Source organism: Ruditapes philippinarum, unplaced genomic scaffold, assembly GCF_026571515.1.
Source record: "Ruditapes philippinarum isolate M1 unplaced genomic scaffold, ASM2657151v2 ctg2752_1_1_1_1, whole genome shotgun sequence".
Classification (NCBI taxonomy): Eukaryota; Metazoa; Mollusca; class Bivalvia; order Venerida; family Veneridae; genus Ruditapes; species Ruditapes philippinarum.
In genome coordinates, this window is record NW_026859253.1 from 202837 (window position 1) to 212870 (window position 10034).

Consider the following 10034-nt stretch of genomic DNA (forward strand, 5'->3'; position numbering starts at 1 on the left):
TATGTCATATATATTCACTTTCACTTTCATTGTTTTTTTTGCATGCACATATTTCATTGTCTTTTTTTTTTGACATCTTACGACTCTTGGGGTTTATATAAGTGCCCGAATTCTCTTAGAAGTCCCGTTGATGACAACTCCCCATTCCTGTACCTGTCCCACAGCTGGTGCGTCTGTTCCTGGAGAAAGGTGTATTTTATCCGTTGGTAAGCGGCGAAGTCTTCCTTCACTAACCAATTCAGAGTTTCTTATCGCTACCTGGGCCTCATCGTACAAAAGTCTAACCAAAAAGTAGAATGGAGGCGTTCCCCCAGCCCTCCCATTCAGTCTTCTATGCCATCCTATAAAATAATAGAGTATATTACAATACCAATAAGATAGGCACTGCATGGTCAACTATAATAGATATATTTATCTCTTTAATGCGGTGATGTATGAATCCATGAAGGCATTTCTCAAATTCGCTACAATTTTGTCTAAGACATATTTTTTTATGTATGAGAAGTATGACTGCTACCGTGTATACAGTCTAAAAATCAAAGAGTTGGACCTAATTTTAGTTTTAATTAACATTAAAAATCCGATTGATTAAACATTAATTGAATGTTTGCAAACTTACCTGTCTTTGTAGTTTTACATCAAAGCTATGCACGTGCGCTTAGATAAAGATCATTAAAATTTTACGTAAAAAAGACGTTATTTTATTAATATTTCGATATCAATCAAATTCATTATTAATTTTACATAAAAGAACTATTTAAAGACATTGGTTTACAACATAATAGTGACGAATAGATCGAAAGTAGGGGACGAGTTGACCATATTAGGGACGAGTTGACTATTTGCGGACGAGTTGACCAAAAGTAGGGGACGAGTTGACCAAAAAGGTGACGAGTTGACCAGAGGACGAGTTGACCAGGGGGCGAGTTGACCGGATTGCCATGAATGCACATCGTATAAAGAAAGAGTGACACAACAACGTTCATTTTTATAATCATAAGACAGTCAAGGCTTTCCATAGTTGGGTATTCAGCTTGTAGTTCAGCCCAGATACATCAGCATACACTATATTTAAATAGATGCCATCCCTAATAAATTAAATAATGGTTAGATTTTGTCCAATAAAATGAAATGCGTCGGCCGGGAATCGAACCCGGATCGACTGCTTGGAAGGCAACCATGCTAACCTTTACACCACCGACGCTTTATATGTCAACGATACAATTGTTTATTACATTACATATGTTTGAAGTACGTATGTCAATACGGTCAGTGTAAATGATATACAAGGTTAGCTTTTAAAAAAGCTAGTAGCGACTCGCTTCGTAATTTTTTTCCAGGGGTGCGTTTAAATGTAAAAATGACAGTTCTGTTAGCTGAAGAGACTTCAGCGAACATCAAAATAAAAGTGACATAAAGTTATGGAAGCCAGTTTCACTCAGTTTAACAAAGAGGAATATGAGTATATATGAAGATGCATGTAAACAGATAGAATGAAGTCCCTATGTCTATGCACATTTACTATATGGCCTTTTGACCTTGACCAAATAAATGTTAGATTGGTAGAATTCATAAAGATGTCTCTTTATACGAAGTTAAGTTGTAATATTATATTTAGTATTGGAATGAGTGACAGACACAAGTCCTAAAGTAAACACAAGTTGTCAATTAATTCAGCCAGAAAAGCCGGGATCCTATTAAAAATATAGGGATCCCGGGAATTAACCAGTCTTAGATGCTTTTCAGATAAGCCGGGATCCTATTAAAACATATAGGGATCCAAGGAATTGGCCAGTTCAAGAATATAGTTTTCAGAAAAGCTGGGATCGCATTAAAACATAAAGGGATCCCGGGATTTGACCAATTCAAGAATGTAGTCTTTGAGTTTTCCAATTAATTAGGCATATAATTATAAGTACATGTATTGTGATTTTTAAGTTTGTTGATAAATAGCTCTAAATATATTTATATCCAAAGTTTAATTAATTTAATGTTCATTGCATACAATAAAAAACTTAACGTTTAATGGCCTTTAATTACGACAATAATCAACACAAATATAGTTTATAAGTTTTTCCTCTATATCTTATACGATCCCGGATCCCGGCCAGTCCGGTCGTCCCGGATCCCGGCCAGCAAATATATACACTAAATACCGGAAAGGATAAAATGACCGGATAAAAGGAAAAAGAAAAAAATGCACAGAACCTGATGTACACTTATGTTAATTAACCAAACGAAAACTTACTACAGAGAAAACAGGTGAAATCGCTAAATCAAAAGTCAGTGTTAATATGATTTATTGAAAAGAATTCATGAAAACAAACATTTTTAATCATCATAATATCTTTGCGCTCAAAACAATACTTGCTGCTTTTTAAATATGGCGTGAAAATTGAAGGTTTTTTGACGCTATGTAAGATTAAATTTGATTGGCTAAATAATTTTGGATCCTAGCCCCAATAGATAAATTTTTATAGAAAGCTGGAAGCCAAGCTTCGATTAAATTTTTGGATGGATTCGGAGTTTTAGGTTGTTTCTCAGTAAAATCCTAACGTAATACCGGCTCGCCGTGGCGAGCCGGCATAAATAAATCTTCGGTAAGTTTCGTGAGTTGTATACGGAGTAAGATATTCTAATTAATAAATTTAAGTGTGCCTGTTTAAAAATATATTTTATAGCGCAATAGGGTAAACGAGGTTGTGTAATTTCTTCAACATGTCCCTAAGTATTGTAGAAGATCCAAGATTTTTTTTATTTATCTCTGCAACATTTTGAATATTATTGTTTATATGTTTTTGTTTTTAATTTGTTTTGGCATTTATTTTGGCAAAGTCGTTTCTTTTTTTAAATATTATCGTTAAGAATAATTATCTAAAATTCAGTCGACATAAAATCAATAAATATGATCTTAATCCATTTTAAAAACAATGTGCATGTTACACCACAGCTTAGCCTGGGATTCAGGCGTTGATAGTTTTTGCTTATTTATAACAATCTTTTTTATTCATAACATATGCGCTAAAATAGTCCGTATTCGTTCGTTGTTTTGATAGTATCAGTTGTCGATTTGCCAAACAGATCCATAACAAAAAATCGACAGACTGGAACCCAGGCTAACCACAGCTGTGTACATGTGTGCATTACCTTAAACTTTCGGCGTTCTTTTCCTTTTCATAATCGTAGTTTCATATATTCACCATATATCTGCTATGGTACGCTGGTGAAAAGACGAAGGTACGATATTGAAAGTACGAAACTACGGTGATGAAATGTCGAAATCGCGATGATTAGAAGTGAAAATAAAGAAACCACGATGGAGAGAAATCGAAAATACGATGATGAAAAGTCGAAAGTACGATGGTCAAAATTTCGAAATAACTATGCAACGAAATCACGATGGTGAAAGATCGAAAAAATGAGGTTGAAAAACACGAAATTATACCGAGTTTTCACTATCGTGGTTTCGTTATTTCGACTTTTCCACCATAGTATTTTAAACCTATCATCATCGCATCTTCGAATTATCACCTTCTTGTGTCGTTATTTTGACTTTTCTCCATCGTATTTTTATGCTTTCATTGTTCTGAGTTATGTGTGTATCGTGATGGCCCTTACAGGACACCGTAGTATTCGATGTAAGCTATAGGAACCTAAGCACACTTGTTGAAACAACACAGAAATAAAAAGAGTATACGTAGAAAAAACTAAAACAAGAGCAGCGCAGGCGGGCCAACATACACCCAAATGCAAATTTCGTTTAAGTTATCAAAATTTAAAGCATTAAAAAAAAATTTTTTAATCTAAAATTTATAATGTCCTCAATAATTAAAATCTTAACAGAAATGTCTAAACATAATAAAGTTTGATAAAACATAATAAAGGGAGGTAACTTACTAAGGTAGGAAACGTACGTATTTATAAATTCATACATTTTATTCTCCCTTTGTTATATATAAACTTATATAAGTCAGTGTAACCTAGACCTTGACACGTGGAAGCCCAAACATGTGCTTTGCACATCAAATCAGTAATATTAATATTTCTGCAAAATATTTTTATTTAATACTATCGGTTTAAAAGATACAGAGCGGACACAAAACTTTACAAATAATTACATTATGAATAAGTGTGACCTTGACCTTAGTTAGGTAAATCTGTACATCGTCTCATTACGGTTAACATTTCTTCCAAGAAGTTTCTATTTCCTTCCATCGGACCGGACAAGAAACTTCTAAGAGACAGAGGGACGGACAACTTGGTGCATAAGAATGTACGCCGAAGATACACAATATACAACTTTACAACTAGTATACGTACAAAAAGGGTTGGGCCAAGAGTTCTTACAACATTATCGTGGGTCATTCCCTGATATATTATTTGAATAAAGTTGTGTGACTTCCTATGAAGTTCAGTTTTAAGTAATTTTTCAGGAATTAATTAAAAAAAATATGTTTTATTGATAATTTTCACAATCAACCTTATGTGTGACATATATGTAAATATTATTTTTTCTATCTTATATGTATATGATACTGATTTGGATAATTTTTTTCCCGTACATGGATTCTCTGTTTCGAATCTAAGCAGACGGACAGTTTAGTTTAGACTTTATCCAAGACGGCCGTAAGTGTGAGACCTATTCACGTTAGTTACTTTCCCTTATAAGTTTATTTGCCGAAAAAAACAACAACAACAAAAAACGCCAGGGTTATCACTACAATCATGTAAATTCAGTGGGTAGCACTGAATGGAAGTATATTTTCCGAAAAGTTTAAAAGTCACTTAATTTATAACAATGTCTTGAAGTCGTTAAATATTAGTCATGTGAGATATTATATACATGTATATAACTGACATACTGCAGAAAGTTAATTCACTTTAAAGGGCAATACATATGGTAAGTGGATTTTAGTCAAGAATAAAAGCTCAAAATTAAATATAAATTATGGTGACATTTTGTCCAATAAAACAAATGCGTCGGCCGGGAATCGAACCCGGATCGACTGCAACCATGCTAACCTTTACACCACCGACGCTTTATATTCCTATGAAATGTTAGACATTTTTAAGTACGTATTGTTTGATTTATTAATCTGTCATAAATGATATATAAATAAATCTTCGGTAAGTTTCGTGAGTTGTACGGTGTACGGTGTAAGATGTGCTAATTAATAAATTAAAGTTTGCCTGTATAAAAAATATATTTTATGGCGCAATAGGGTAAACTAGGTTGTGTAATTTCTTCAACATGTCCCTAAGTATTGTAGCAAATCCAAAATTTTTATTTTGGCAAGTCGTTTCAATTTTAAATATTATCGTTAGGAATAATTATCTAAAATTCAGTCGACATAAAATCAATAACTATGATCTTAATCCATTCTAAAAACAATGTGCATGTTACACCACAGCTGTGTACATGTGTGCATTACCTTAAACTTTCGGCTTTTCATTATTGAATTTTTTTCCTTTTCATAATCGTAGTTTCATATTTCCCCCATAGATCTGCAATGGAACGCTGGCGAAAAGTCGAAGGTACGATGGTTAAAAGTCGGGAGTACGAAAGTAAGGTGTTGAAAAGTCGAAATCACGATGATTACAAGTGAAAATAACGAAACCATGATGGAGAGAAATCGAAAATCGAAAACTATGAAAAGCCTTAAGTACGATGGTGAAAATTCGAAATAACAATGCAATGAAACCACGATGGTGAAAGGTCGAAAGTATACGATGGTGAAAATTCGAAATAACAATGCAACGAAACCACGATGATGAAAGGTCGAAAGTACGCTGGTGAAAAAAAAAACACAAAATTATACCGACTTTTCACTATCGTGGTTTCGTTATTTCAACTTTCGACCATCGTATTTTAGACCTATCATCATCGTACTTTCGAATTTCAAGGTAGTATTTCGTAATTTTGACTTTTCACCATCGTAATTTTCCCTTGCAGGACACCGTGATATTCGGTGTAAACTATATGCACCAAAGCACACACAGAAACAAAGCAAACTTAAACAAGAGCACCGCATGCGAGACAGCATACGCCCTAATACAAATTTGTTTTAAGTAATTAAAATTTAAAATATTCAAAAAAAAAATCTTCAAATTAATAATATATCATTTATGTCTCCTCAATAATTATGATCTTAACAGAAAAAGTCTGCACATCGTCTCATTATGGTTAACATTTCTGCCAAGAAGTTTCTTTTTTCCTTCCATCGGTTCAAAATATATAACCGGGCAAGAAACTGCTAACAGACAGACGGACGGACAACAGACAGACGGACGGACAACTTGGTGCATAACAATATACGCCGATTTTTTTCCAGCTTATAATGAAAAGCCTGAAAATGTTTACCATACAAGATACAAAAGGTTAATCCACAAGTTATTGTTAAATATTGTCCTATTTAAAACGTTTTGATAAACAAACTTGTGAGATATGAGCCGTGTCACGACAAAATTAACATAATGGGTTTGCGACCAGCATGGATCCAGACCAGCCTGCGCATCCGCGCAGTCTGATCAGGATCCATGCTGGTCGCAAGTGAACTATGTTGGTTTTGTCGTGACGCGGCTCATATAATTTTAATATCTATGTAATACTGATTTGGATAAATACGTGTAAAACGTTATTAACCGTACACCGATTTTCTGTTTCGAATCTAAACAGATGGGCAGTCTATTTTAGACTCGTAAGTGTCCTGTTTCAGCTAAGACCGTATTCCGAACAGTACTCTTACCAGTTACTTTCCCTTATAAGTATATTTGCCGAAAAACGCCAGGTATACATGTAGGTATATTTGTCGAAATACGCCAGGGTTACCACTACATGTAGGTATATTTGCCGGAAAAATTCAGTGTTATCACTGCATGGAAGTATATTTGCCGAAAAGTGTTAAAGTCACTTAATTTATAACAATTTCTCAAAGTCGTTAAATATTAGAGTCTAGTCATGAGAGATCCTATATACATGTATATAACAGACATACTCCAGAAATTAATTCACATTTGTTCGATTGTTTAATTTGGTTTTACGTCACACCGACACAGTATAGATAATATGGTGACGTTCCAGCTTTACTGGTGGAGGAAGACCTCAGTTGCCCTTCCCTGCTTTTTTCTGGCACGAACGGATATGAGTAGAACCACAGACATTCCGTAACGTAAGCTAGCTGGTTAATTCTCATAAAAGGGCGATAGATATGGTAAGTGGATTACAGTAAAGAATAAAAGCTCAAAACTAAATACTGATATTATAGTATAAATAATGGTTACATTTTGTCAAATAAAAAAAATGCGTCGGCCGGGAATCGAACCCGGATCGACTGCTTGGAAGGCAACCATGCTAACCTTTACACCACCGACGCTTTACATGTCATCTGATACCAGATTTTCATTTAGTGCGCATGCGTAACAGGAAGATGGTTAAAGGTCCAAGTTGGAAACAATAAGGAAGTAAATCCGCATAAAAGAGTGCCTGTGTTGCCAGATATAAATACATATTTGAATGAAAGAGATAGAATAGGGACATTTTCTGACAGAATTCATTTCAAATAGTTGGTAAATGCCAATTTGATCCAGATTTTATGTGACTAAGTATTTTGTTAGTGTTTTTCTACAAGACAGAATTTACATGGTTCCGGCCGATTACTGAAAACTGTCAGACTGATGTATTTTGCACTGAAATGCTGTGAAAAAATACTGCATGGCCCCTAGTTTGCTATAGCTGGAATTATTTATCTTGGATGATAATGTAAGCACAAGTGACTTTGATTTGATTGAAGTTAGTAAAATTGCCACAGGGTTTAATGTTTATATAGAACATATAGTGAAATGAATTGTGGTCTGAGGCCAGTTCGAAGATACGATGTTGAAAATACGAAACTACGATGATGAAAGTCAAATATAATTAGTGAGGCATTTGACTTTGCAACTTAGACCTCTGATTTAAAGTAAAAATAACGAAACCACGATGGAGAGAAATCGAAAATACGATAATGAAAAGTCGAAAGAATGATCGTGAAAATTCGAAAAAACAAAGCAACGAAACCACGATAGTAATAGGTCGAAAGTACGATGGTGAAAAACATGAAACAATACCGTGTTTTCTCTATAGTGATTCGTTATTACGACTTTTCAAAATCGTATTTTAGACCTATCATCATCGCACCTTCGAATTTTCACCGTCTTGTGTCGTTATTTTGACTTTTCTCCATCGTATTGTTCTGAGTTATGTGTGTTTGGTGATTGCCCTTACAGGACACCGTAGTATTCGGCACCAAAGCACATTTGCAACAGAGAAACAAAGACAACGAAGAAAAACAAACTAAAACAAGAGCACCGTAGGCGGGACAGCATACGCCCTAATACAAATTTGTTTTAAGTACATGTAATTTAATGTAAAATATTCAAAAAATAATCTTTAAATTTATAATATATAATTTATGTCTCCTCAATAATTTTAATCTTAACAGAAAAAGTCTAAAAGTATAAACTTTGATAAAAGTATAATAAAGTAATAGATTTTGGGAAATAAAGGAAGGTAACATACTAATATAGAGAAGAAATGTCCGTATTAATAAATTCATACATTTTAATCTCCCTTTACTTTACATATAAACTTATATAAGTCAATTAATTCACATTAAAGGGCGATAGATATGGTAAGTGGATTTTAGTGAAGAATAAAAGCTCAAAACTACTGATATTATAGAACATTTTGTCAAATAAAAAAAATGCGTCGGCCGGGAAACAAACCTGGATCGTCTGCTTGGAAGGCAACCATGCTAATCTTTACACGACCGAAGCTTTACATGTTATATTATACTAGATTGTCATTTAGTGCGCATGCGTAATAGGAAGATGTTGAAGAGTCGGAGTTTAAAAGAGTGCCTGTGTTTAATGCCAGATATAAATGAATAATTGAATGAAAGAGATAGAATTCATTTCAAACAGTTGGTAAATGCCATACTCGGTATTAAACACCCTACGCCAACCATTTCCTGATTTTCAACATTTTTTTTATTCCACTATGTGATCTCCAAAATGTCGATTTTCGTCCGGCACACTCTTTCCACAACAGGCACACGTCAAGGAACACTTCCATTGTCGGTGGAGATAACAATCTACCAGCGATCATACTTGGTAATATTAACTGTGAATGTGTAACATTTTCGTTTGACAATATTTTAACATGTCACTTGCTATTTTTCTTTTATGTATGACGAATTCGTTACTGCTTCCAGGGGGGTAAAGTTGCTGGACGAGTAATTCACAAATCTGTGCCAAATTCGTACGAACTTGTCACACACGTGCGAGGAATTCGAGCGAATTTTTCACACGTGTGACGAATTCGTTTTTGTGAATATTGAGGTTCAACATAGCCTCATTATGGTTTCCTGCTCAGTTTAACGTGCATGAATTTATTGAAGTGCATTTTTGCGAAAATTCATCTGCCATCAATAATGTGTGACTAATTGAATGATCTAATAACATACTTCTGAAACGCTAAGATTAGAACACTTGAGTTCATATCTTTTTTTTTCAGTCATTAAAAGACCAGTTTTCAATCATGTGTGGCTCGTTGTTACTTTATGAGTAGATATTCGTGCGTCGGTGTCCGGTGAATGTTGCAGGTCATTTACGTTGTGATTGATCATGAAATCCTTTCTATGGTCATTCGCATTGTACCCCTGCTCTGGCATGTATAGAAGTTTCAGCTCCTTGCGAAAGTGAATGCAACTAGTAGAATCTACTGGTAAACTGCTTGACAGCCTGTCCAGGAAAGTTGCTGTGGTTAAACTGTGCTCTGGTGAATTCAATGTGGCTTACTGTCGTGATCCGGAGTGAAAACTACCAACAACACCACCAAATACAGGTTTTTCAATTGTTAAAGATACATGTGCATTTTAATATTAACAACCCTAATGTAATTACTCATACAGTTATGTTGTAGGTAAAAATATTACTACATTTTTATTATTTTAAGTGTAACATTCAATGCTTGGAATATGCTGTTTTACTTATAA

At 34.3% G+C, this 10034-nt stretch overlaps 2 non-coding genes across 2 annotated transcripts; both read right to left on the minus strand.

Annotated features, from left to right (window-relative positions):
• Nucleotides 1-1132: 1132 nt before the first annotated feature.
• On the minus strand, nt 1133-1204 carry Trnag-ucc (transfer RNA glycine (anticodon UCC)). The gene has a single exon. It is a non-coding gene; the product is annotated as a tRNA-Gly (tRNA).
• Nucleotides 1205-7301: 6097 nt separating this feature from the next.
• On the minus strand, nt 7302-7373 carry Trnag-ucc (transfer RNA glycine (anticodon UCC)). The gene has a single exon. It is a non-coding gene; the product is annotated as a tRNA-Gly (tRNA).
• Between the last annotated feature and the right edge of the window lie 2661 nt (nt 7374-10034).